This window comes from Bubalus kerabau, chromosome 15, assembly GCF_029407905.1.
Source record: "Bubalus kerabau isolate K-KA32 ecotype Philippines breed swamp buffalo chromosome 15, PCC_UOA_SB_1v2, whole genome shotgun sequence".
NCBI lineage: Eukaryota > Metazoa > Chordata > Mammalia > Artiodactyla > Bovidae > Bubalus > Bubalus kerabau.
Genome location: NC_073638.1, coordinates 65,961,915 through 65,988,434, shown reverse-complemented (window position 1 = coordinate 65,988,434; position 26,520 = coordinate 65,961,915). Strand labels below are relative to the sequence as shown.

The 26,520-nt window shown below is 42.1% G+C and overlaps 2 long non-coding RNA genes across 5 annotated transcripts; one reads left to right on the top strand and one right to left on the bottom strand.

Annotated features, from left to right (window-relative positions):
* Positions 1 to 11,284: 11,284 nt before the first annotated feature.
* On the bottom strand, positions 11,285 to 17,412 carry LOC129628340 (uncharacterized). The gene is made up of 3 exons (XR_008702784.1): positions 16,432 to 17,412; positions 15,547 to 15,627; positions 11,285 to 11,543 (listed from the first exon to the last, which is right to left on the bottom strand). It is a non-coding gene; the product is annotated as an uncharacterized LOC129628340 (long non-coding RNA).
* A 2,016-nt stretch (positions 17,413 to 19,428) lies between these two features.
* Positions 19,429 to 25,487, top strand: LOC129629310 (uncharacterized). Of its 4 annotated transcripts, none has more exons than XR_008703138.1 (4): positions 19,429 to 20,795; positions 21,265 to 21,416; positions 21,512 to 21,646; positions 22,702 to 24,902. It is a non-coding gene; the product is annotated as an uncharacterized LOC129629310 (long non-coding RNA). The 4 variants fall into 4 exon arrangements; XR_008703137.1 differs by lacking the exon at positions 19,429 to 20,795 and adding an exon at positions 25,015 to 25,487 and having other exon boundaries at positions 21,194 to 21,416; positions 22,702 to 22,960; XR_008703136.1 differs by lacking the exon at positions 19,429 to 20,795 and adding an exon at positions 25,015 to 25,487 and having other exon boundaries at positions 21,194 to 21,416; positions 22,702 to 23,717.
* The last annotated feature ends 1,033 nt before the right edge of the window (positions 25,488 to 26,520 follow it).

Genomic DNA, 26,520 nt, shown 5'->3' with positions numbered 1-26,520 from the left:
CAGATGCCCCTTCTCCGGCTACTGAGCTCCCAGGCACTCCACCATGAATTCGTTTGCTAACCAGCGAGGACCTCCAATAAGTGAAAGTTAACCACTTTGGATCTCCGCTTCTTCTAGTCAATGCTGAAAATTTTCTTTTCTCTGTTTTTTTGGGAATGGAGGGTGGGACATGGGACACTGAATATCAGGGTCATGTAAGGAGTTTTTTTCAATGTGTATCCCATGCTCCATTAGCCCTAAGACTCCCATATGCACTCAGGGAGGTGTGTCCTTCAGGATCAGAGTCGCCAGTTTTCCTCTTGCCTCAAACTCCAATATAATTTGATATGACATTGTCCCCTATCTTGTTTTCTTTTTAAATTTTGGAATTTTTTCCTTGTGGATTTTTGGGCATTGTTTGTTTGTTTAAAATACTGCATTAGGAGATTTCCCTGAATGTCCAGCGGTTAGGGCTCTGTACTTCCAATGCAGGTGTCATGGGTTCTATCCCTGGTCAGGGAACTAAGAGCCCACAGGCTGCACACATGCCCTCGTCCCAAATTAAATTAAAAATTTAAAAAGAAAAGATACTAGAAAATAAAAAATATTGCATTAGAATATTATTTATCTTGATGACTGAAAATTTTAGGGCTCCTTAATTTTTTAAATTTTATTTTATATTTAATTGTAGTAAAACAAATCTAACATAAAATTAATGATCATAACTGTATTTTAGTGTGCTGCTGCTGCTGCTGCTAAGTCTCTTCAGTCATGTCCAACTCTGTGCGACCCCATAGACGGCAGCCCACCAGGCTCCCCCGTCCCTGAGATTCTCCAGGCAAGAACACTGGAGTGGGTTGCCATTTCCTTCTCTAATGCATGAAAGTGAAAAGTGAAAGTGAAGCCGCTCAGTCGTGTCTGACTCTTAGCGACCTCATGGACTGCAGCCCACCAGGCTCCTCCGTCCATGGGATTTTCTAGGCAAGAGTACTGGAGTGGGGTGCCACTGCCTTCTCCATTTTAGTGTGAAGTACAGTGGTATTAAGTACCCTCACTTTGTTGTGGATCCACCACCACATTTCATCGTCCCAAACTGAAACACTATAGCCACTAAACAGTAACTCCCCGTTCCCTCCTCCCCCAGCCCCTGACCACCACCAATATACTTTCCTTCTCTACAAATTTGCAACTCTAGATGCTTCATGTCAGTGGAATCTTACAACATTTACCGTTTGGTGACTAGCTTATTTCACTTAACATAATGTCCTCAAGCTTTGTCTATATTGTGGCATGTATAAGAATTTCCATCCTTTTTAAGATTGAGTAATATTTCATTGTATGTATATTCTGCATTTTGCTTATCCATTCATCCATCCATGGATACTTGAGTTTCTTCCATCTTTTAGTTATTGGGAATGTTGCTGTTCAGTCACTAAGCTGTGTCCTCCTCTTTGCAACCCCATGGACTGTAGCAAGCCAGGCTTTCCTGTCCTTCACTATCTCCCTGAGTTTGCTCAAATTCATGTCCTTTGAATCAGTGATGCTATCTAACCTAACCATTTCATCCTCTGCTATCCCCTTTTCTTTTTGTCTTCAGTCTTTCCCATCAGGGTCTTTTCCAGGGAGCTAGCTCCAGGTGGCCAAAGTATTGGAGCCTCAGCTTTTGCATCAGACCTTCCAATGGATATTCAGGACTGATTTCCTTTAGGACTGACTACTATAAACATGGCTGTGCAAGCATCTATTTGAGATCCTGCTTTCCATTCTTTTCAACACCTAGAAGTGGAATTGCTGAATCCTTGATAATTTTATTTTTAGTTTCCTGAGGGAATGTCATATTGATTTCCATAGTGCCTACACCATTTTACATTCCTGTCAACAGAGCACAAGGGGTCCAATTTCTCATCCTTGCCAACAAATTTTTTCCTTTTCTCATTTTGTTTCATTCTGTTCCTTCCCTTTCCCTTTCCTTTTCTTTTGGTAGCAGCTATCCTAATGATTTGAGGTGGGTGTGAGGTGGTGCATGCAGGCATGCTAAGTCGTTTCAGTCATGTCCGACTCTTTGTGACCCCATGGACTGTAGCCCTTCAGGCTTCCCTGTCCATCACCAACCCCCAGAGCTTGCTCAAACTCATGTCCATCTAGTCGGTGATGCCATCCAACCATCTCAGTCTTTGTTGTCCCCTTCTCCTCCTGCCTGGAATATTTCCCAGCATCAGGGTCTTTTCTAAAAAGTCAGTTCTTCTCATCAGGTGGCCAAAGTATTGGAGCTTCAGCTTCAACATCAGTCCTTCCAATGAATATTCAGGACTGATTTCCTTTAGGATTGACTGCTTTGATCTCCTTGAAGTCCAAGGAACTCTCAAGAGTCTTCTCCAACACCACAGTTCAAAAACATCAATTCTTTGGCTCTCAGCTTTCTTTATAGTCCAACTCTCACATCCATACATGACTATTGGAAAAACCATAGCTTTGACTCTACGGACCAAGGATATCATGTTGCATTTAGGGTGTAGCTGTTTTTCTTTGTTTTTATTTCTGCTGTTTTGCCTGAAGAATGTTTTTAAGAGGGAAATTTGGAAGCCTTTAGATAGGAATGATTCTACCTTCTGCCACTATCTTTCACCACTCCCTATTGCCTAGTGCCAGCTTCAGACATCTGTAATTACTTCCTGCCCCTGGAGACATGTGAATCTGTAAACCTTTGCCTGGGTGTCAGGTTAATCCTTCCCCCTCCAGGAAGCCTTATTTCAGTGATTAATTCTTTGGGGTCTGCAGAAATCCTCTATTAAAATTCAAATACCATCAGCTATGAAATCTATTCACAGTTAAATATCTTAAAGAAGTTAATTGATAGGGAGGAAAGCCTTACTGGTTTGTTGTTAGTGAAAAAGTGCCAGGAGATGAGAAGGCGGTAGGGAGATAGGCCGGCACCTCTATGGGAAGGCTGGCCAGGCTTTGACACTGGATTCATCCATCCCATGTCGTGGGCTGGGCCCTGCCTGAGCTAGGCCCTGATTCTTACTGCTCAGTTACTTGACAGCTCCTGTCCGCCACCTCTGGGCTTCCTGACAGTGTGGGTCTGTGACCCCCTAGAACCCATTATGTTGCTGACTTGGGCCATTCTGCTGACTCTACCTCATTCCTTTCCAGAATGTGGGTAACTCAGGTCCTTGGTGGAAACCTGATGGGAAACAGAGGCTGAAAGAAACTCTGCCACTAATTTACTGAGGAGTTTTCTGCCTGGAGCAATGCAAAGTGCTAAACTGGTATTTGAAAGTGAAGAGCTGACATTTAAACACAGCAGGGGCAGTATTTTCAACCTATTCTTTTACTCAAAAATAGACCACAGGCTATGAGCAATCAACCAGCTTATTTTCTTCCCCACATTTTTACGTATCTGAATGTGCATATACAAAATTTCATATAGGGACTTCCCTGGTGGTCCAGTAGTTAAGAATCTGCCTGTCAATGCCGGGGACACAGGTTCGATCCCTTCTCCAGGAAGATTCCACATACTGCAGAACAACTAAGCCCATTCGTCACAACTACTGAGCCCTACCAGCTAGAGTCTGTGCTCTGCAACAAGAGAAGCCACCACAGTGAGAAGCCACGCATCACGCCTAGAAAGCAGCCCCTTCTCACCGCCCCTAGAGAAAGTCTGTGTGCAGCAATGAAGAGCCCATGTGCAGCAATGAAGACCCAGTGCAGCCAAAAATGTATGAATAAATAAACAAATAATAAATAACTTAAAAGACCGCTCTTACGGACGGCTGACACTGTGGGGACTTTAGTCAATTTTAACAACCACCTGCTTGTTATTTCGGACAAGAATCATAATTTTCTCCCCTTGCCAAATAAGAAAAGTAGAAAGTTTAGCTCGGAGAGTCCAAATGATGCAGCAGCTATGACATAACAACAACAACAACAAAAGATGTAAAACTGGCCTTGAAATCGTGGAATGGAGTGTTTAAGAGCATGAACCCTGAAAGTGTGTACATTTTGACCACTTTTGCCCATTGTCTCACCCCTGCACATCCCACCTCTGGCAACAACCAATTGCTCTCTGTTTTCTATGAGTTCATTTATTTGAGATTCCACATATAAGTGAGATCATACAGTATTTGCCTTTCTCTGCCTGACCTATTTCATGTACCATAATGCCCTCAAGAATCATCCATGTTGTCCTGTATGTCAAGAGTTCCTTCTTTGTATGGCTGAATAATAGTCCACTGTATATACATACCTTATTTTCTTATCCATTCATTCATCAGTGGACACTTAGGTCGCTTCCATATCTTGGCTCTTGTGAATAATGCTTCAATAAACATGAGGAGTGCAGATAATTCTTCAATGTACAGCATGCGGACTACAGCTAACAATGCTATATTGTATATTTGAACTATTAAACTTTTAGTTACACACAAAATTGTAACTATGTGAGGTAATGGATGCGTTAACCAACCTTACTGTGGCAATCATTTCACAATATATACATATACCAAATCATCACCTCGTATACCTTAGATGAAATACATTGTTAAATATCGATTATCTCTCAACAAAGCTGAAAAAAAAAAGTGTTACCTGGTGTTCAAATCCTGCCTGCCTGCACCTTGGAATAGTTATGTGATGTGGGGGTCTGTTAAATTCTGCATCTCAGTTACCTTCTACATGAGGATAATAATAGTACCTTATTGTGATACTATAAAGACTAAAGGGGAGGGAGCACATCATCCCTTGTAGTCTTTATAAATATGTGGGAGATAAAACCTTGGAAACACAGACTCTCTGAGTCTGAATCTCTAGCTCTTTGGACACAGAACTGACTGAAAGAAGCATACTTCCTCTAGACTCATTTTACAGATAAGAAAACTAAGGCCATGGAAATGGAAGGTTTTTTGGTTTCCATTTAGGAAATTAAATTAGGAAAAATAAAATTTAAGAGGTCAAAGGAAAGCATCTGAAATAAAAACACAGAGACAATAACAGCAGGGCCAGACTAAATAGAAGCTAGACAGAGCATCCATGAAAATGGGAAGGTTGAGAAGGTTAACAAAACAGTGAACTCATTTCTGACAGGTAACCGGAAAGAACAAGCCGTGTTGTCATACTCCTCAGAGGCTGGCTGGGAAGCTGCCAATGTGCCAACAGCTGCTGCTGCTGCTGCTCAGTCGCTTCGGTCCTGTCCGACCCTGTGCGACCCCATAGACGGCAGCCCACCAGGCTCCCCTGTCCCTGAGATTTTCCAGGCAACAATACTGGAGTGGGTTGCCATTTCCTTCTCCAACGCATGAAAGTGAAAAGTGAAAGTGAAGTTGCTCAGTCGTGTCGGACTCTTAGCGACTCTATGGACTGCAGCCTGCCAGGCTCCTCCATCCATGGGATTTTCCAGGCAAGAGTACTGGAGCGGGGTGCCATTGCCTTCTCCGATGCCAACAGCAGTCCCCCATATTGCCCCTCCCTGAGCACTGCCGCGAGGCTCCACACTCCTAACCCTGCTCAGCCATGTTTGAGGGTTGTTCCCATCAAGCCCTTTGAGAAGATTCACTCTGTGCTCCCTTTTTTCCAATTGGCTCCCTGTTGGCTGCAGTTGGCCTCAGCCACACCTTCCTCTGCCGAGGGATGAAGTGTTCAGAAAGCACTGTCTACAAAGCGAACCCCTCTCCTGAAAGCTGAAGGCTGGGCAATCAGCATATGCTGTAGCACATCCTGGATCCTTCCAGAAACATGGTTCCTCTTCTCCAGTCATCCCTGAACACCTTGACTTAGGTTACACACACACATGTGCATGCACAAGCGTGTGCACACACACACACACTTGCACACAGCAAAAGAGAAAGGAACAAAAATTTCCTGCCTCCACTACTCATCAAGCAATTCCATCTGAACTGACCAAGTTCACTCAGGGACCTGCAGGATGGCTCAGAGTCAGATGGTGGCAGAATAAGACAGATAAGAAAGCAGAGGGGTGGACTGGGGGAGGGCTCCAAGGTTTGTTATCTCTGGCCCCTTTGAACATTTTTCCTCTGTTATGAAGCAACGTCTGTATTATCTAACCCCCACCCCCATCCCAACTCAAATGAAGTGGGTGGAGCAGGTCCATCCACCCATTCTCCTCCCGCGAAGATGAAGTCACCTCCTGAGTTCTTTCCTGTGTGTCTGAGTATAGCTGGCAGTCGGTTTGATCTCCTGTCTCCCTCTCCTGCAGGTGTCCTCTGCGTGGCTCCAGGTGAGATGCCACAGGCTTGTGGGTAAAATGTTCAGCTCCTACCTGTTGGGAGGGGAGCCCAGCTCCAGCTAACCTCCGCAGGTCCCAAACCAGATCGTCCCAGCTGGCCCTCCCTTTGTATTTCTTCATCCTACTCAAGACAGGCAATTTATTAAATGTGCCATTTGATGAGATGGAACCTTCATGCTTTGGAGGCGTGTTGCTTTAGATTTACTCACATGGCAGAAAAATAGCTTTTTCTGTGAAAGTGTGAGCTACTTGGGGTTCTGGGAAATAATCCCTTACCTTTACAGATGGCTGGAACATGCGGTATAGTCAGGACAGCACAGTAGATTGGGAAGAGCAATAATCATTTGAAGGAAAATTGAGGAGATATACCTTGTTTTTTGAGTTTAAAATTTATCTCACATGGGATAAATTGCACCCTTTTTAGGGTATAGTTTTATGAGTTTTGACAAATGTATACATACATGGACCCACCACCTCGATTAAGATCTAGAACAGAGACTTCCCAGGTGGTCCAGTGGTTAAGACTTCATCTCCCAATGCAGAGGGTGTGAGTTCGATCCCTGATTGGGAAGCTAAGATCCCACATGTCTTGCAGCCAAAAATGCAAAATATAAAATAGAAGCAATATTGTAACAACTGCAACAAAAGCTTTAAAAATAGTCCACATTAAATATATATATAACAGTTCTATAGACCCTGGAAGTTTCCTTGTGCCCCTTTTTTTGGGTTTGAATTGTGTTCCTGCTGAATTCATATGGTGAACTCGTAACTCTCAGTACCTCAGAATAGGGGCTTATTTAGAGGTAGAGTCTTCACAAAAGAAATCAAGTCAAAATGAGGTCCATTAGAGTGGGCCCTAATCCAATATGACTGGTGTGAAAAGGAGCTATTTGGACACATGTGTATGCACGCACAGGATGCCATGTGAACACGAAGGTGTCCGCCTACGAATCAAGGAGACGGGCCTGGACCAGGTCCTTTCCTCCGAGCCCTCAGCAGGAGTCCACGTTGCCAACAGTTTGATTTCGGACTTTGAGAAACACTAGATAATTTTTATCCCGTAAACCATTCAGTTTGAAGCACTTTGTTATGGCAACCCTTTGTATTAGTTTGTTATCAGCAAACTAATACAGCCCCTTTACAGTCTACCACCTGCCCCCACCTTGGCCCCTGGCAGGCACTGATCTGATTTTTGTGTCGATAGTTTTGCTTTTTTTCAGAATGTTGTGTAAGTGGGATTATATAGTATGTAGCCTTTGGAGTCTATTTCCATTCTGTACAGTGCTTTTAAGATTCATCCACATTCCCTTTTTTTTTTTTCCATTCTTTTTAATTGCCGAGGAGGATAGGATTCCATTTTATGGATGTACCATAGTTTTATTTATCCATTCACCAGTTGAAGCATATTTAGGTTATTTCAAGGTTTAAGGTATTGTGACTAAATTGTCCATTAATATTCACATATAGCACTTTTTTTTGCATGTGGACCATTTCTCTTGGATAAATACCTAACAGTGGGATTCCTGAGTCACATGATAAGCTTAGGTTTACATTTGCATGAAGTTACCAAATTTTGTTTTCAAAGTGGCTGTTCTATCTTTGTATTCTTGCCAGCAATATATGAATATTTTAAGTGGTGTTTCACATCTTTCCCACTGTACTTGGCGTGTTTTTGTTTTTGCCAATAGTATCTATTTATAGATAGTTCATTGTGGTTTTACTTCCATTTTCCTAATGACTAAATATGTTCAACATCTTTTTTGTGGTCATTTGCCATCTATATAACTTTTTTCTGTGAAGTAGCTAATCAAATATTTCCCCATTTTTAATTGTTTTTTTAAAATATTTGAATTTGAGAGGATAAAAGTCCTTTATCAAATAAATATTTGCAAATATTACTTTGCTTTGCAAATATTTTCTTCTAGACTATGACATGTCTTTTTATTTTCTTAACAGTATCTTTTGTAGAGCAGCAATTTTGAGTTTGGATGTAGTCCAATTTATCCAAAAAAATGTAATGGATCATGCTTTTGATATCATATTTAAGAAATCTTTACTTAAGGTCACAAAGTTCAGAATACCAGCTTTTCATGTTGACTGAGCAGCTGATTCTCATCTTAGATGGGTCACTCATCCTTTCTCAGCCTTAGTTTATCTCTCTCTGAAATGTGGAGACTGAAATGATAGTATTTTTTCAAACTAATAGACGGCAAGGGGAACCCACTTTTAACAGATCATACATGGTACCCCAGCATATAAAATAGAAGTATTCTTGGGGTCTTGTCTTCCTGAGGTCTTGTAAGCCATGTTTTCTACCTTTCATGTGTACACACACCAGTCGACGGCCCTATGCAAATGCAGAAGCTGATTTGAGGTCTGGAATAAAGATGAGGCTCCGCAGTTCTAACAAATTCCAGGGGATGGCTGATGCTGGTCCAGCGACCTCACTTTGAGTGGCAAAGCTCCAGAGTTCTCTCAAGGACAAAATGTGAAGTCTACTTTTGTCAACATGAGACTTTGAATTTCTGCAGTGGATTTCTTTCAAAGAGAGAAGAATTTTCCCACTTCAATAATTCTCTTTCCCTCCTGTGAACCTCATTATTACCCCCAGTTAGCTGATGGGTACACCGAGGCCCAGGTTTGAGCCAAGTTCTCTGGAATTTGGCAGGATCAGTAGAGAAGAATGCTGCCAGCAGCTGAGGACATGCACCATCATGAACTGTATAGCAGAATGAGTGTAACACTGAAATTTGTTCTGTTTTATCAGAAACTCCAGCTGGCTTAAGGAAGAGGGGGATGCTTTTTGGCCCATGTAACTAAAATGTCTGCGGTTATGCTGGCTGCAGATACAGTTGGATCTAGAGGTTTGAATGCTATCATACAAATAATGGCTCTGAAAATTTTAGTTCTGTGCTCCTCTGAATTGGTTTCACTCCCAGGCAGGTTCTTCACATGCCACGATAAGAAGACCACTGGGTGGTCTAGGCCCACATTTGATCAGCTGAGAACCACGAGCAGACAGGCAAGTCCCCTTTTCCAATAGTTTTACCAAAAATTTTACATTTGAACTTCACTGGCTCAGCTCAGGCCACGGGCCTGCCTATCTATGTAATAATGACTGTGACCAACGAGCCTGTGGGATGCTGTGAGCTGATGGGCCAGGCCTAAACGATGCTCATAGCCTGGGGGTGAAGTCAGCGTCACCCGAACCACGTAAAGTCCAGAAAGAAATTTCCCAAAATAAAGGGTGATATTGTTTGCTTAATGGGCAAACAACAGTGCCTGCTACAGTCATTATGAATTCATATATGTGAAAACCTATGTTTTTGGTTTTGTATCTGTGAAAGATACATGATACAAAATCTGTAACTCTGGCCACTCAGGAAACCTCCTCATGTGTCTTAGATCCCTCAGCTCGTCTTTGGCACTCAATCTGTTTCAAGCTCCCTGGACTCCCTTTCTCCAATTTCACTGCACCCCTCAACTTCCAACACTTATGATTTTCATGCTGTCTTTTCCAGTCTGACAAATGTATTTCAAGGCTAAACATTTGTATTCCTATTATCTCAAAGTTCCTTGGACTTGAAGTGAGAATTTCAAGAGAGGACAATACTTGATACAAAATAATTGTATATTAAAGGTGCAATTTCAGGCAGTGGGGGATTTCCCACCCGCCCAGGACCAAAGGATCTTCTTTGTCCTGCCAAATCATCCATCTGGTTTTACTGACCTACAAAACTGGCCAAGGTCACAGCCTTCTAGCCCTAAAGGAATCCTCTCTTTCTGTAGGTGGCAGTAGAAACAGGTAGAGTCAGGGCTGAGCTGATTCAAGGCAATGTCAGGACTCTCTTGGGAGGAACCCTTAAATAGGAGTGCAGTGTGAAAAGCCTGTAAATTGAGACCTCAGGAGGGGAACATTCTTGCTTTCTCTCTGGCAGACAGAAGAGGCTGGTTGGGGCCTGGCAGTCATCAACTTCCGTCATTCAGGTGGTGAGAAACACCCCTCAACTGTCAGTCTGCAGGCAGGTCCACACGGCTCCCCAGCAGGAGGATGATGGCTCTGGCTACAAAAGAGCCAGTTCTGGCCAAAGATGGGAACTTTTGGGGTTTTTTTTTTGTGTGTGTAGGATCGAGTTGATGTCATGTAATGTCGGGTTAGTCTGATCGGGCATTTTATTGAATGACACAAATTCCAGTTTCAGTAACAGTACCCCAGTGTCAACAGTGGGTGTAAATAGATTGTCTTATAAAATGAGACCATATGTGCACGGTGTCCCAACCTCCCCCTCCCGCGTGTGTGAGCTATGAGACCACACTTGGCACCCATAGGCACCCCTCCCTCCCCACCCAGCACACACAATGACCCCCTTTATGCACTGCCCGCTGGCTTCCATGGGAAGGGCGCTCAGTGTGTGCAGTCTGACTACAGTACCACTGTACCTGGTAATCATTAACCCGAAATGGCATTTATGATGGTGAGAGGTGGTGTGTGCTGTGCTCCCTTCATCCCTCCAGCAAACAGAATGTACTGACTCTAAACAGGTAGGACCAGTTGCTGCTAGGCCCTCGGAGACACTGTGTTCTGCGGTGGAATTAGCCATGCATAATAGGCCCATTCAAGCTGGCGGCAGGAGCTTTCCTCTCCGGGCCGCACAAATCCAGGAGCTGGGCCTGGACCCCAGGGGCTGGAGGGCAGGTTTAGGTTTCTAAATGGGCTTTGTTCACTCACTGGAAGAGAAAGCTCCAAAGCCAAGCCCTGGGAACCGGGCTTTAAGCTTCAAACAGATTCCCTCAGGAGTCGGGCTGAATAATCCCTTTGAGCTGCTTCAGATCTGATACAAGTTTCGATCACCTTAGGGCCTTTTCATGTAATGATTGGTAAGGGGAGGGAAAGCCATGCTTGAAGAGCACCTGGGGTTGGGGTGAGGAAAAAGACCCAGAGGAGTTTTATCCTGCCAAATCACCCATCTGGTTTTACTGGACCTACAAAATGGTCAGGTTAGTCAACTACCTAACCAGAGGAGTTAGGTAGTTGACTCAAAACACACAGGAGCTTGGCCCAGAACTGGAGGCACAGGTGCAGGCCTCCCAATTCTTGCTTTGGCCTCTTTGAGGGCGACTCTGTTCCCATCCAAGGCTCCTCACACAAGGAGGCGGGCGTCACCCTCTCCTCGGGCCCTTGCTGCTAATTTTATTTGGGTGGAAGAGGAGAAGCAGGGGTGTGGCAAACTTAGAGCAGGCAGGTTCCCGTCTGGGTTCTGGGCACAGTAGTTGTGTGATGGTCGGTCCATCCCTTCATGTCTTTGGACCTTGGTTTCCTCACCTGCAAAGAGAAAGCCAGGACAGATGACCTCCAGAGTCACCCATAGCACTGATGTTCAGTAGAGAACATTCAGCCGTGGACAGGGGCACCTGGGGAAGCCTCGGGCATGGGAATGGTCCTGTGGGATGAAGTTGCTGAAAGGGAAAAGGAGAACTTAAAAATGACATCAATTAGAAACTTTTATCTTTCTCTCATTGATTCACTCGAGTTCTCTTAGAAAATGATTAAGTGCTAATTAGAATCTTAGAGCCCTGGGACTTCTCTGGTGGTCCAGTGGCTAACACTCCAAGCTCCCAATGCACGGGGGCCTATATTCAATCCCTGGTCAGGGAGTTAGATCTCGAACCCACCTGCAATGCAGGAGACAAAAGAGACATGGGTTTGATCCCTAGGTGGGAAAGATCCCCTGGAGTAGGAAATGGCAACCCACTCTAGTATTCTTGCCTGGAAAATTCCATGCACAGAGGAGCCTGGTGGGCAACAGTCCATGTGGTCGCAAAGAGTCAGACACAACAGCACACACGTGCACTTCAGCAACTAGAGCTTGCATGGACAACTACAGGTCCCACGTGCTGCAATCAAGATTGAGGATTCCCCTTACTGCAACTAAGATCCAGTGCAACCTTATTAAAAAAAAAAAAAATTAGAGTCCTTTTTCTTTCATTCTTCTCCTTATCAAATGTAGTGTCTTGGCCAAGGTTACAGGGAGACTTGGTAACAGATCCCCCGCTTCCGGTCTGGAAAGCTTTCCAGTGACCATGTGACCACCTGGGTTCGGTAGCTAGTGACTAGACCATCCCTCAGCAACTGTGGCAACAGCAGGAAGCATGACATCAGTGATGGAGCTCAGACCGTGTGCTATACACATTACCTACATCGCTTCATTTCTTTCTTTAAATTAAAAACCTAAAACAAACAAACCTATGTCTCATTTAAATGCTTTCTTCTTTGCAATCATTCTCTGTGCTTTTGCAGTCTTTTAACCTTCTTGAGGCTAAGTCCAAGATTTCTCTTGGTAAATGTCACATTGAACTTGAAAATATATGGGTTATTTTCAAGTATCTCTTGATATTGATTTCTAGCATAATTCCACAGTGATACGAGAACAGACTTTGTATGATTTCAATACCTTTAGACCATGAAATTTTTGCACCATGTTTTACATGCCTGGATATGTTCCAGTATCTCCTGGTTTATAGTCTATGGGAACTTGACTAGAATTTGTACCCTGCTGGTGGGTGAAAATTGTATATATCTTAATTATGTTGAATTGGTTCATAGTGTTTTTCAGGTCTACTATATCCTTCTACCTTTCTATTTATTCTATTAATTTTTGAGATTTCGATACTGAAAATCCAACTAAAAATCTTAATTTATTGACTTTAAAATAATTGTAATATATAGTGGAACTATATATAACTTTGTTCTGTGTTTTACAAGTCTCCTATAAATGTGTTATCATGCTTTCATAATTTAAAAACTAAAAACTTTTTAAAAAACCTACAATAGGTATACTTGAACCTAATATAATGGTATATGTCAGTTATATCTCAATTAAAAAATCAACAACCTATGGTAGGTGTGCTCTTACCAGTTTCATATAAAGATATGGAAAGTAAAGCTTAGAGGACGATTTGTCTGAAGTCACAAGGTCTAAAATTCGAACCCAAGCAGTCTGGCTGCTGAATCTGCTTACCTAGTCATGACACCATGCTGCCTTGATATGGGCTTTTATGCAGAATTATGGAAATATTCCATAAAGATGGATTTTAAAGTGCTCTCAGCGTTCCTGACTAGAAAACCAGTTGGTGAATCGGGCACTCTCTTTATGTGCTGTGTGCCTTCCTTGGCACACTGGGACAAGGGCCTGGGGACAGATCCAGTTGTTCTCCTCTTAGGCTCTCCAGCTCCTGAAAAAGGGTTTGTTTTCCATGTACAGTGTTGCCAGGCTTGCTAACACCCTAGACCTGGCCAGTGGGTGATCTCAAAGGGAGTCAGTTTGCCTAGAATCCTCCAAAAAGGAAGAAAACATTGTAATCATTTTCTTTCTCCTGCTACTAAAGTCAACATCAGTCCCAAGGTCCTGGAAACTTTAGCTCCATAAACATCCTGTTTCAGTGGCTTCATGTGATGGTTGGGTGGGGAGAGGGGGTTGGATGGAGCAACTGGAGTAATCAGTCACTTTCAAAATGAACAGAGCCTCTTGACATGCTTTTCTCTTCTCTTGTCCTGGAGAAATTCATTTCTGATATAATCCTCAAAATAGAAAATGGGCAGTGTGGCTTTTCCCCAAATGGACAGGCCAAATCTGGCCTGAAGAGGCTCAGCAATTGGCATTCTGTCCCAGACCCCTGGGTGGAGGCAGAGAGAGACTGAGGTACCCAGTGTGTTGCCAGAGGCCTCCTTCGCTCTGGGGTATCATGACATCAGGTCACAGAATATGCCTTCTGATGACATTCAGTTCTAGGAAAAATGTTTGGCTTTATCAAACTAGAACTGGCTGACCTCAGGAGAGAATGTCCCCGGGACTGCTTGGCCCTTGCAGCAGGCCTGAACTGGACTCACTTCAGTCTCACAAGCAGCTGACTCTAAAGGTGACTGGGCTTGTGGGGTCAAAGCTCACAAAACACAGCCTATAAGGTTTCCAATTTGTCTTAGACTGTGGGATTCCCTGGTGGCAGAGTGGTAAAGTATCCGCCTGTCAATGCGGGAGACACAAGAGATGTGGGTTCAATCCCTGGGTCCTGGAGTAGGAATGGCAACCTGTTCCAGTATTCTTGCCTGGAAAATCCCATGGACAGAGAAGCCTATTGGGCTGCAGTTCACAGGGTGGAGTGCATGTGTGCTAAGTCTCTTCACTAGAGTGGGTTGCCATATCCGCCTCCAGGGGATCTTCCCAATTCAGTGATCAAACCTGAGTCTCTTATGTCTCTTGCATTGGCGGGCAGGTTTTTTTTTTGTTTTGTTTTGTTTTGTTTTTTAATCATTAGTGACACCTGGGAAGCCCTATAGGGTGAAGCAGGAAATCTGCTCCGGTGTTCTTGCCTATAAAATTCCACGGACAGAGAAGCCTAGCAGGCAGACTCTGTCCTCACCGGGCACCACAGTAAAAATGCCTCTTCTCTTTTTTTCTTGGCCACGTCATACAGCATGTGGGCTCTTAGTTCCCCACCCAGGGATTGAACCCACACTGCTTGTGTTGGAAGCACAGAGTCTTAATCACTGAACTACCAGGGAAGTCCTGCCCCTTCTCCAGGGAAGTTCTTCCATTACCCTCAGTGTGGGTTACGTCCCCTGTGATTCTCCACGGTAGCGCTTATAATTCCCTGTACAATTATACATTTAATACAAGTCCCTTTGCCAAAGCTGTCAGCTCCACAGGGAAGATGAGTGTCTGATGGATCCAGCAGTACTCAGAGATAGTGCATGTTCAGGTCCCGACCACCGCAATAAAGCAGGTATCACAAAAAGCTAGCCACATGAGAGTTCCGGTTTCCCAGTGCAAATACAAGTTCTGTTTATACTATATTGCGCTCTATTAAATGTGCAATGTAGCCTTATGTCTAAGAAAAGCTCTGTACCTACATTAATTTAAAAATAATTTATTGCCCCAAAAGGCTAACCATTGTCTGAGCCTTCAGCGAATTATAGTAGTAACGTTAAAAATCACTGATCACAGATCACCATAATAAATATGATAATAATGAAAAAGTTTTAAATTCTGAGAGAATTACCAAAATGTGACCCAGGGACATGAAGTGAGCAAATGGTGTTGGAAAAATGGTACTGATAGACTTGCTCAATTCAGAATTGTCATAAACCTTCAATTTGTAATAAAACATAATATCTGCAAAGTACAATAAAGTGAAGTACAATAAAGCAAGGCATGCCTATTCAGTGCTGGCACTTAGTAAGCATTCATTAAATATTTGTCAAATAAAGGAAGCAGGGGATATTACATCAAAAATCGATAAGAAAATACTGGAACTAGAAATGATCTTACCTGTTTATTTCAACCCTGGAAAGGGAGGCTCGAGCTGATAAAGTGACTTGTTCAAGGTCACAGGGCTGGGTGATGAGAGCGCTAAAATAGAATCCAAGACTCTCTGCTTCAGTTCACTCCTTAAGGGGGTTACTTTTCATGTCTGCTCCTAACAAAAGCTCTACTGTGGAGTGTTCCCATCCCTCTGCTCCAGATACAGCTGTCATCTATTCACTTCTCTGCATCTCTGTGACCATATTCTAGGCCAACCCACCATCATCTCTTGCCTGGAATTTCAGGAGCTTCCTAAGAAGTCTCTCAGTTGCTCCCCTCCCCTCTTCACTCCCTCGACACACAGTAACTTCAGTGATGTTTTTGTTTTTAACGTATGCATCACAACATGTCATTCCTCTGCTTCAGTCCCCTCAGTGATGTCCCAAATGTAACCACACTAGCTCCTTACCTAGGCCTCTGAGCCCTGCATCCTCCGGTCCTTGCCTCCCTCTCCTCTCCTCATCACTCGTCCTTTCACGGGCCCCTTTCTACCCCTGCTGGCCTCTTTCTTCTGTTGCTCAAATACTTCAGGTTTGCAGTTTCTCCTGCCTGGAATACTTTCTGCATATCTACTCATCCATCATTTCACACAGTCTCACCTCGGACCATCCTAGGTAAAGTAACTTCTGCACTTCCACAGCATGCTCTATCACATTTGCTACCTTTGCAACATAAATCACTCTCTGAAATCATCTAAAAAAAAATGATTTGTTTTCTTGTATACTATCTGCCAAATCATACCCTGATGTAACCCCCATGAGAGCAAGAACTGTCTTATATCACTGTTATGTCTGGCACCTCAATCAACATCCATATATGTTCAGTGAATTTGTTGCATGAATTAGTACTTACAACCACTTCTATTTCATTGGAGTTACTTTCATGGATTTGTTCCTGAAGGTGGTGACAAAGAATTAACTCATCCAACACCCTAGAGTGTTTATGGAGAAAAGGAAGACACTCGGATAAGCCAAACATTTCCAAAACAACATCAGAATCGCCAGAAGGGCTGGTAAAAATAGAGCTTGTTGGGAGCCATTCAGCATCCAGGGCTGAGTCAGGAAGTTGCTGGGCTTCCCAGGTGGTGCTAGTGGTAAAGAACCCACCAGCCAATGCAGAAGTTCGATCCCTGGTTAGGAAGATCCCCTGGAAGAGGGCATGGCAATCCACTCCAGTATTCTTGCCTGGAAAATCCCATGGACAGAGGAGCCTGGCAGGCTACAGTCCACAGGGTTGCAAAGAATCAGCCACAACTGAAGTGACTTAGCACACAAGCACACAGGAAGTTGCTGGCTACTGAGAGAAAGTGGGCCAGTTTGGAAAACCACTGTGTGATGGGATCCAGAGCCAAGTACATGTTCTCATCTTTGACCTTGTATCTACACTTCTGGGAAATAATCCTGACCACAGAAAAACTTTGTGTTCAAAGATATTTATCACACCTTGCTTATAAATGTGCAAATTTAAAAACAAGAGAAATGTTCCAAAGTAGGAGAAATGATTAAGCAAACTATGATATGGTCACTTGGTGGACATTAAACTTACAAATGTTTCTACATGAAAAGTATTTTGACTTTGTCATAGTCTGAGTACTCATGACTGTTGGTTCACAACCTCAGAAGTTTCCTGAATGAAATTTGAAACTGGCCTCCATACATGAAGTACGAGGAGAGAAGGAAGACGGAGGCAGACCACTTTAGATGGGCAGGTGGCAGGTTTAATAAGCAAGGAGACTTAAGTGCATGGCTTGGTTTGAGGTGCTGCAAGACGAGTAGATCTTCATACCCGCCTGCCAGAATCTTAAAAGGTTATGCAGAGGACTTGATGGGGTGGAGGGAAGACTGGAAGGAATTATACTAAAAAGCTCACAGCAATTATGCTAAGCTTGTTAGGTATGAGTGATTTTGCCTTTCTCCATTCTCCATGAAGTGATTCTGTTGTCTCTATAACTTACCAAGCACACATGCTCAGTTGCTCAGGTTGTGGTTTAGAATGAAGAGCAAAACTGGAGGACTCACATTTCAACACTTAACTATTAAACTATAATAATTAAAGCAATTTCTTCTGGGTGTAAAGATAAACATATGGATACAAATACAGAAATAGACTCATGTATTTAAGGAAAATTAATTTTTGGCAAAGATGCCAAGGTAATTTGTGGGGAAAGAATAGCGTTTTCAGTCAATGGTGCAGAAACTATTGGACATCCATATGCAAAAATGTGGAACTTTTTTTTAGTCATATACACAAAATTAATTTTGAGTGAATCAGAGACATAAATTTCAGTTGAAACAATAAAAATTTTAGAATAAAATGTAAAAGATCTTGGAGATACTGAGTTACACAAAGATTTTCTAGATAGGATATAAAAAACAAAAACTGTTTGTAATCAAATTTAATTTAATTAAAAGTTTTTTCTCTTTGAAAGAGAATGCTAATAAAAATGCAGGCCATGGACTAGAGGAAATATTTGCAAAGAACTGCAAGTGTAAATGTTTGTGTAGGCTTTCTTCATAATCACCAAAAATAAGAAACAATTCAAATATCTATTTACTGGTTAATGGATAAACAAATTTTGGTACATGCACACACTTAAATACTACTCAGCAATGTAAATGAACACATTAAAGACAAATGTGATAAGTCTCAAAAACATTGTGCTAGAAGAAATGTCCCAGGTAGGGGGCTTCCCAGGTGGTGCTAGTGGTAAAGAACCCACCTGCCAATGCGGGAGACATAAGAGACAGGGCTTTGATCCCTGGGTAGGGAAGATTCCCTAGAGGAGGACATTGCAATCTACTCTGGTGTTCTTGCCTGGAGAATCCCATGGACAGAGAAGCCTGGGGGGCTAGAGTCCATCGGGTCACAAATAGCTGGACATGACTGAAGCTACTTAGCACACAAGAGAAACGTACCACATGCATAAAATTGTAGGACTGTAGGAATCCATTTATTTGACGTGCTGGAAAAGTGAAAATATAGGGACAAATATCAGAACAGTGGTCACTAAGGATGCGGATGGGGAGAAGGTGTTGAATGTGAAGGAGAACAAGGGAACTTTTTGAAGTAATGGATACTTTATGTATTTTAGATTGTAATGGTGGCTACGTGACTATTTATTACATTCGTTGAAACTCATGGAAATGTGTACTTCAAAAGGGTGAATTTTACAGTATGTAAATTATATTTCAATATACTTGAGCAAAGGAAAAATAAAGAGAATAGTAAGAGAGGAATTGTAGACATCAAAAAAGAGGCAAGTCTCTCAAGGAATTGTGCTGAAAATGAGAGATGAAATGGGACATTTGCTGGCAGGGGAAGTAAAGTCAATGTGAAGCTTTAACATTTTATTTTACAATCATTTTTTGACAAGGGAACAAGAGCACTGAGTTTGTTCATTGACGAGAATAGTCCAATAGTGAGAGAAGAGAATTAAAGGAGCAGAGTCCCTGAATTGTTGAGCCCAGGTGGACGAACTGGTTTCAGAAAGGAGCATGGGCAATATTCTTTACAGTGGGAAAGTAAAAGTGAAAGTGTTAGTCACTTGTCGTGTCCGACTTTGTGACCCCATGGACTGTAGCTGGCCAGGCTCCTCTGTCCATGGAATTCTCCAGGCAAGAATGCAGGAGTTGGTAGCCATTCCCTTCTCCAGGGGATCTTCCCTACCCAGGGATTGAACCTGGGTCTCCTGCATTGCAGGCAGATTCTTTACCCTCTGTGCCACCGGGGAAGCCCTTATAACAGCAGGGAGGGCCCAATATGTGGGTCTCAATGCCAGCAGTTGGTAGATGCTGTGGTGGGCATCTGGGCATTTTCTTCTGATTGCTTTTGTTTTCTCTGTGAGTAGAAATCAAGGTCAACAGCTGAGAGAGCTTTCACTATTAATGACTACCAGCTCACCTAAATCGCTATTTCTTCTCATCTTCACTAAACTACAAGCAGCAATGCACTGTGCCTTGCATTTGACTATCACCAAGTGATACTCCCGGAGAAGGCAAAGGCACCCCACTCCAGTACTCTTGCCTGGAAAATCCATGGATGGAGGAGCGTGGTAAGCTGTAGTCCATGGGGTCGCTAAGAGTCAGACACGACTGAGCAACTTTACTTTCACTTTTTACTTTCATGCATTGGAGAAGAAAATGGCAACCCACTCCAGTGTTCTTGCCTGGAGAATCCCAGGGATGGGGAAGTCTGATGGGCTGCTGTCTGTGGGGTCGCTCCGAGTCGTACACAACTGAAGCGACTTAGCAGCAGCAGCAGCAGCAAGTAATACTCCAAGTGCTGCCAATAGATCAGCTAATTGGACCACATAGTGTTAAGCAATTCCATTTTTTGTTGTTGTTCTTGTTGATTTGCTTTTTATTTGAACTGACCAGAAACTTTGGGGCCAGATATTCCCAGCTGGAGCTCATCTTCAGCTTCAGTTTTATAGCTCTTGTCCGTCTGTCTTTCTTCCCTGTCCTTTATTTGGGCATCATTTGCTCAACTAAATAAAGTACACACTGTCAACAGAAGTCCAACCCAGAGACCTCTGGCCCTTGAATCCATCCAGCATCCCGTCTCTTTAGATGCCATTTGTTACACTAATGCCTTTCTCAGTATCTCAGTATCTAAATTAAACTTGATTTTGCTCTCCTCTAAAATACTTTTTTTTCTTTTTATCCAGTATTCCCACCTCAGTAAGTGCCACAATCATTGGAATTCTCTTTCTTTCTTCCCTTTATCTCCATCCCCTGTTGCTTCCATCTTCGGGCTATCAGCAAGTTCTCTTTGTCCTTTCTTCAAGACATCTCAAGGAACTGACTACTTCTTTTCATCTCTGCTTCCTCAATCTAGACCATGACTAACATCTTTTACTTGGACTACTGAAATGACTTCCTTAATTTTCTCTGCTTAAGCCCCTGCATGCATGGAATCTATTATTCATCATGGCATACAAAGTTTTATCTGACCTGAATCTTGCCTATTTCTCAAGCCTCATTTCATGTACTCTCCACTTGCTTACTCTTGTCTGGCTGCACTGATCTTTCATTTCTTTGAATATCACATGCTCTTTTTGGCTCAGACTATTTTCTCTGCCCCTTTGCCTGGAAGCTCCTCCATCTGTTCCTCAAATGCCTGGCTCTCTCTGACCTTTAAGATCTCTGCAAGTTGCTACCACCTCAGTAATGCCTTCCCTAACTACTTTATTTAAAAGTCATTCCCTAATTCCTTATGTAAGTCATTGATTTTGTAAGTCTAATCTCTTGTTTTGCTTCTTTTCCTAAAACCTTTTTTAGTTTATTTCTCTACTAGACTGAATGTACAAATGGACAATAGCCACACCATGTATAAAAATAGAACTTTGACTCACACCTACAGCAAACTGCCCACTAACCAATCCCTTTATCTGTAATAAACAACCCAGGAAGCCAGCCTGCTTTAAGTCAGGCTTGCAGGAAGCCAGATTTCTATCTCCAACGACAATCTAGAGAACTAAACAATATTTCTGTGATGCCAAGAGTTGATTAATAACTCTAATTTTTAGGTTCCTTCCAATTTAGGACTAAATCAAAGGAAGTCAATTATGCATCCCTAATCGATTATATAGGATGCCCTGCTTCTAGTTTGGATGCCTATAGCTTCCCTATGCTAACAGCCTCCAATCAGGCCATAATGAAGTCTTTCTTTCTTTCCACTGTAAAGCTTTCCCACTCCCCTATTAGCCTTTGAGTTTCTGCCAAAATGCATCTGCCTGCCCACCTACCTGCCTGCTAAGCTTCTTCAGTCATGTCCCAACTCTGTGCAACACTGTGGACCATAGCCCGCCAGGCTCCTCTGTCCATGGGATTCTCCAGGTAAGAATACTAGAGTGGGTTGCCTTGCCCTCCTCCAGAGGATCTTCCCGACCCAGGGATTGAATCTGCGTCTCTTGTATCTCCTGAATTGACAGGCAGGTTTTTACCACTGGCACCCCCTGAAGTGAAGTGAAAGTCGCTCAATCGTGTCCCACTCTTTGCCACCCCAAGGACTGTACAGTTCTTGGAACTCTCCAGGCCAGAATTCTCATTTAGTTGAATTGGAGTGGGTAAGCTTTCTCTTCCCCAGGGATTTTCCCAACCCAGGATTCAACCCCAGGTCTCCCACATCACAGGCAGATTCTTTACCAGCTGAGCCACCAGGGCCACCTGCGAAGTCCAAAATGTAGCTGACTCCCTTGCTATGGCAAGCTCAGAATAAATAGCCTTTGCTTTTTTCATTTTATCTATAAAAAGAAATGGACTGTGCCTTGCGTACGATTGTATCATCAAGGCAACAATGTCTGCTCAATAAATACTTGGTGAATAAGTGAATGAATTAACAAATGGAAATCTAAAATCATTAGTTGGATAGTCAATCTTTCCCCATTCTGGCTTCAAACATTCCTTGCCATATCCACTCTTACACCCTCCAAGCCTAATTTCTCAACCAAATCACATACATTCTTTTCTATAACAAAATTGAAGTTTCTTCTTCTCCATGAAATCTTTTTTTTTTGATTACCCAAGCCTTTGTTTACTCTCCTTTCTCTGAATTAAAACAGCACAAACCAGCCCATTTGGTTTTTAATTTCTTTTAGTTCAGAAGATGTCTTTTCTTCTGAGATTGATGGTTGAATTTTCTGGTACCATTCATGATGTCTAGAACAAGCCATAATACAAAAAATAATGATAGTAACAGTTTAATCTTGTAACAATGCTGAGGGTTATATACTGCTACTATCCTCATTTTACATATGAGGAAACTGAGGCACAGAGATTCTCTTGCCTAAACTAATAAATTAGTAAAAGGTAGAGCTGAGGTTTGAATTCAGTTCTGCCTAAATTATACTGAATATATGTCAGAGCTACATACTACATGAACTACTTTTCATATACTGTACACATACTAGGTCCTCAATAAATGTTTCTGAAATTGATGAAATAACCAAATTGAAAAGTTCCATAAACAAAATAGAAAAGGGAACAGAACTCTTTAGGATGTCCAAAAGGTTAAATGCAGCAAAAGTCACGGTGACTGGATGAGATGAAGTAGTGACCCTGAGTCCTGCATTCTAACCCTAGCCTCCTGCTGTGATTCTAAGACAAGTTCTTTCTTCTCCAGGGTTTCTTCACCCATCTCATACTACGTTGGCACTTCTACCTCCCTTGAAACTGTTTCCCAAGATGGAACCAAACAAGATGGACTGTAGGATATTTGGTGATAGCATTAACCATTCTTTTCCTTCGTGAGCACGTTAAGATCAATTCAACCATCCTTTCTGAGGAATGGTGCTGGATGCTAAGGAGAATGCTGTCAGCAAGCAGGCAAATTGCACGTGCCTTCTAGCAGTTTGTGATAAGGAAACATGGAATTCAATTCAGTGAGTTCATAGACCTTCCCCCACCTGCTACATCGAAGTTGGAATGAATTGCTATTTCATATGATACAGATTTATGAGTAATTTTGAATGTAAATTGAGTAGAAGAATTGGAAAGATCAATCTTTTTGACTGGCTAGACACAAGGTGTTATAATACTACTGTACCTGCAAAATCATCAAGAACCTATTTGAGAAAAGATTTGAAAACATTTGCATTTCCCAGGTAGCTCAGTGGGTAAAAAACCCACCTGCAATGTAGGAGATGCAGGAGATGTGTGTTCGATCCCTGGGTCAGGAAGCTCTTCCTGGAGGAAGGCATGGCAACTCACTCCAATATTCTTGCCTGGAGAATCCCATGGACAGAGGAGCCTGGCAGGCTACAGTCCACAAGGTCACAACGAGTGGAACATGACTGAAGCCACTGAGCATGCATGCATTCAAAAGTAGTCCTGGATTAAGCAGATAGAAATGTAGTCTTTGTTTAGGGACGTTTCTTTGAAGGAGTCTGGGTTACATCACACCTCTCCTGGAAGCATGGAAAATTATGATGTGTGATAAGTATAATCAATGGAATGCAAAGCACCTGGGACAAGAAAAGTCCCCAGGGACAGCTGACTCTGGACAATGGTCCTCACTCTCTTAGCCTTAACATGTCCGCAGCAGCCTTGCTTTATATGTTTTGAAGAAATGGGTGGATGTGTCATCACCGAATCACTGAGAACTATAGCCTCAGCATGATCTTAACTATGCAAATACAGGTAAATATACTGCATATACAGGTATTTGCATACACATACCGAAATAAGGAAAAATATCCCCGAATTCTAGCATACGTAATACATATATATATTCTTTTCAGATTATTTTCTATTATAGGTTATTATAAGACATTAATATAGCTCCCTGTTCTATACAGTAAATCCTTATTGTTTATCTATTTTATATATAGTGGTATGTACCTATTAATTCCATACTGTGAAAGTGAAGTGACGTGAAGTCTCTCAGTCGTGTCCGACTCTTTGTGACCCCATGGACTGTAGCCTACCAGTTTTCTCCATCCATGGGATTTCCCAGGCAAGAGTACTGGAGTGGGTTGCCATTTCCTTCTCCAGGGGATCTTTCCGACCCAGGGATCGAACCTGGGTCTCCCACACTGTAGGCAGGCACTTTAACCATCTGAGCCACCAGGGAAGTCAATTCTATACTGGGTACGTGTAATTTTAGTTTTCCTTCTTCAAACTGTTCTGTATTTTATGGCTTTTCTATAATGAGTATAAATTACTTTTAACATTAAAAAATGTGTTTAGTATATTTAAATGTTTTGCAACAGAAGGGACAATTTCCTTTTAAGAGTAGCTCCTAAGAAATATTCTGTTATTCATAAGGTTTTTAAATTGGTAGATTAAAAGCATATTCTATGAGACATCCAATATATTCGTTTCATTTAACACCTGACCAACAGCTCCCAGTTTAAGACATATTGAAAAGCTGATAGTAGATATTTATTAAAAAGGAGTAGAATTTACCATGTATGATTAAAAATGTTGTCACAGAGTTTTGCAGTGCAGAACAATTTCTCCTGTGTCTATTGATTTTTCCTCTTTCTCTGTCTCTCTCTGTCTCTCCTACAGCCCTGCAGTTGGGGGTAGGAGGAGCCAGCAAGGGCCTGAAACTCCTCTGCACACATTTCATTAACAGTCCATGAGTGAGAGCAGATAAAGGAATGATTGCTTACACAAAAAGACCTTACCTAGAAATTGTTAGAAACTGTCAGACATGGAGGGGGTGTCATGGGGAAGGACTTTTGATATTAAGCTGACCTGAAGTCCCAAAATTTTATCCCATTGTTATTACATAATAAAAGATGTGTTACCGAAAAAGAATTTTAATCAAAAAAGAATTTTAATCCTGGTATAAGTTCGGGATTAGTGTAAGTGACAGTTACTGATGGTAAAAGGCAGCAAGAGAAGCCCTAATTATAATTAAAATAGTCATTGAAATCTAGATTTTGAAAATAAACTTAGAAACCTTCCATCCCAAATCTTTTATTTACAGAAAAATAAAGTCAAATACACTTGGAACACAAGGAGATCAAATCAGTCAATCGTAAAGGAAATCAGTCCTGACTATTCGTTGGAAGGACTGATGCTGAAGCTGAACCTCCAATACTTTGGTCACCTAATGTGAAAAACTGACTCATTGGAAAAGACCCTGATGCTGGGAAAGATTGAAGGCAGGAGGAGAAGGGGATGACAGGGGATTAGATGGTTGGATGGCATCACCAACTCGATGGACATGAGTTTGAGCAAGCTCTGGGAGCTGGTGATGGACACGGAAGCCTGGTGTGCTGCAGTCCATGGGGTCACAAAGAGTTGGGCACAACTAAGCGACTGAACTGAACTGACTGAAAGGTCAAAGAAAATGCAGACAACTTGTGTTTTAGCTGAAGTCACGCTACTGATTTTTGCAGAGCTGGCTCTGCTACTGAGATTTTGAATATTCCAGTCTTCTAGACATTTAGCACTGCCTTCTATCCTAAAGTTAATATTTCTTATAAAAAGATTGGCATCACAGGTATAATTTTTAATTATTTTTTCTGCTGACATTTATTTATAGCCAATAATTGCTGTTTTACTTTAAAAAACATATAGTCTGTTGGGAAGGGGAGTGATGGAAAATTAATGGCTCTAATATGAATTTCACTTAATATATTCAATTCCCTATGTTGTTTAGATCATAACATCCCCATGGACCAAGGTACTCAATGTCATCTAGAAGCAGAACAATCAGTTTATCAAGTTTTGTTTCCACTGATTCATGAATTCAAATTCCACTTTAAATTCAAATTTACAAATTGTTAACCTCATCATCACAAACAGGTTTGTGTTTAGAGTTTGGGAAAAACAGTGACTGTTTTATTTGGCACGAGATTAAGAGAGCTGGGGAGAAGAGATTTGTTGTTTTCTTTGGTGGAATTTAAGAGTGTCCTTTTCCAGAGTTCAGTGATAATGAATGAAATTATTTGCTATGCTTTAGAACCTCATCTGAGGGAAATTCTAAGAGTTCTCAATTTTTACTTTTCTGAGATTAATATTGATATAACTCCATTGGCCAAACTTAGGGAAGAAATGGAGCAACAGCAGAAGCAGCAGAGAGAGAGAGAGAGTGTGTGTGTGTATGTGTGTTACAGGGGCAGGGGTAATGGTTTCAGTTTTATTGCTTTCTCCTTTCAGCCATGTGCATTTTATTTGGCATTACCAGGTTTAGAAATTTTTCTTTTCTTTCTTTCTTTCTTTTTTTTTTTTTTGGTGGAGTGGAAACAGAAAAAGTCATTTCCTCTTGGTTTGGCTCTGAAAACAGTCCTGGTAGAGGCTTGGTACCATTCTTGGAATCCTGGGCTCTAAAATACCTATTTAACACCTTGGCCATGCTCTTGTGGTTGCTGATTAGGTTTAGAAGAGTGAAGCAGGTGAGGAAGAAGAACTTGATGGGAAAAACCTTGGCTACCTAACTAGTCTCATACCTCTTGGTCAAAGTGCCCATGTCCTCTGGCACCAAGTG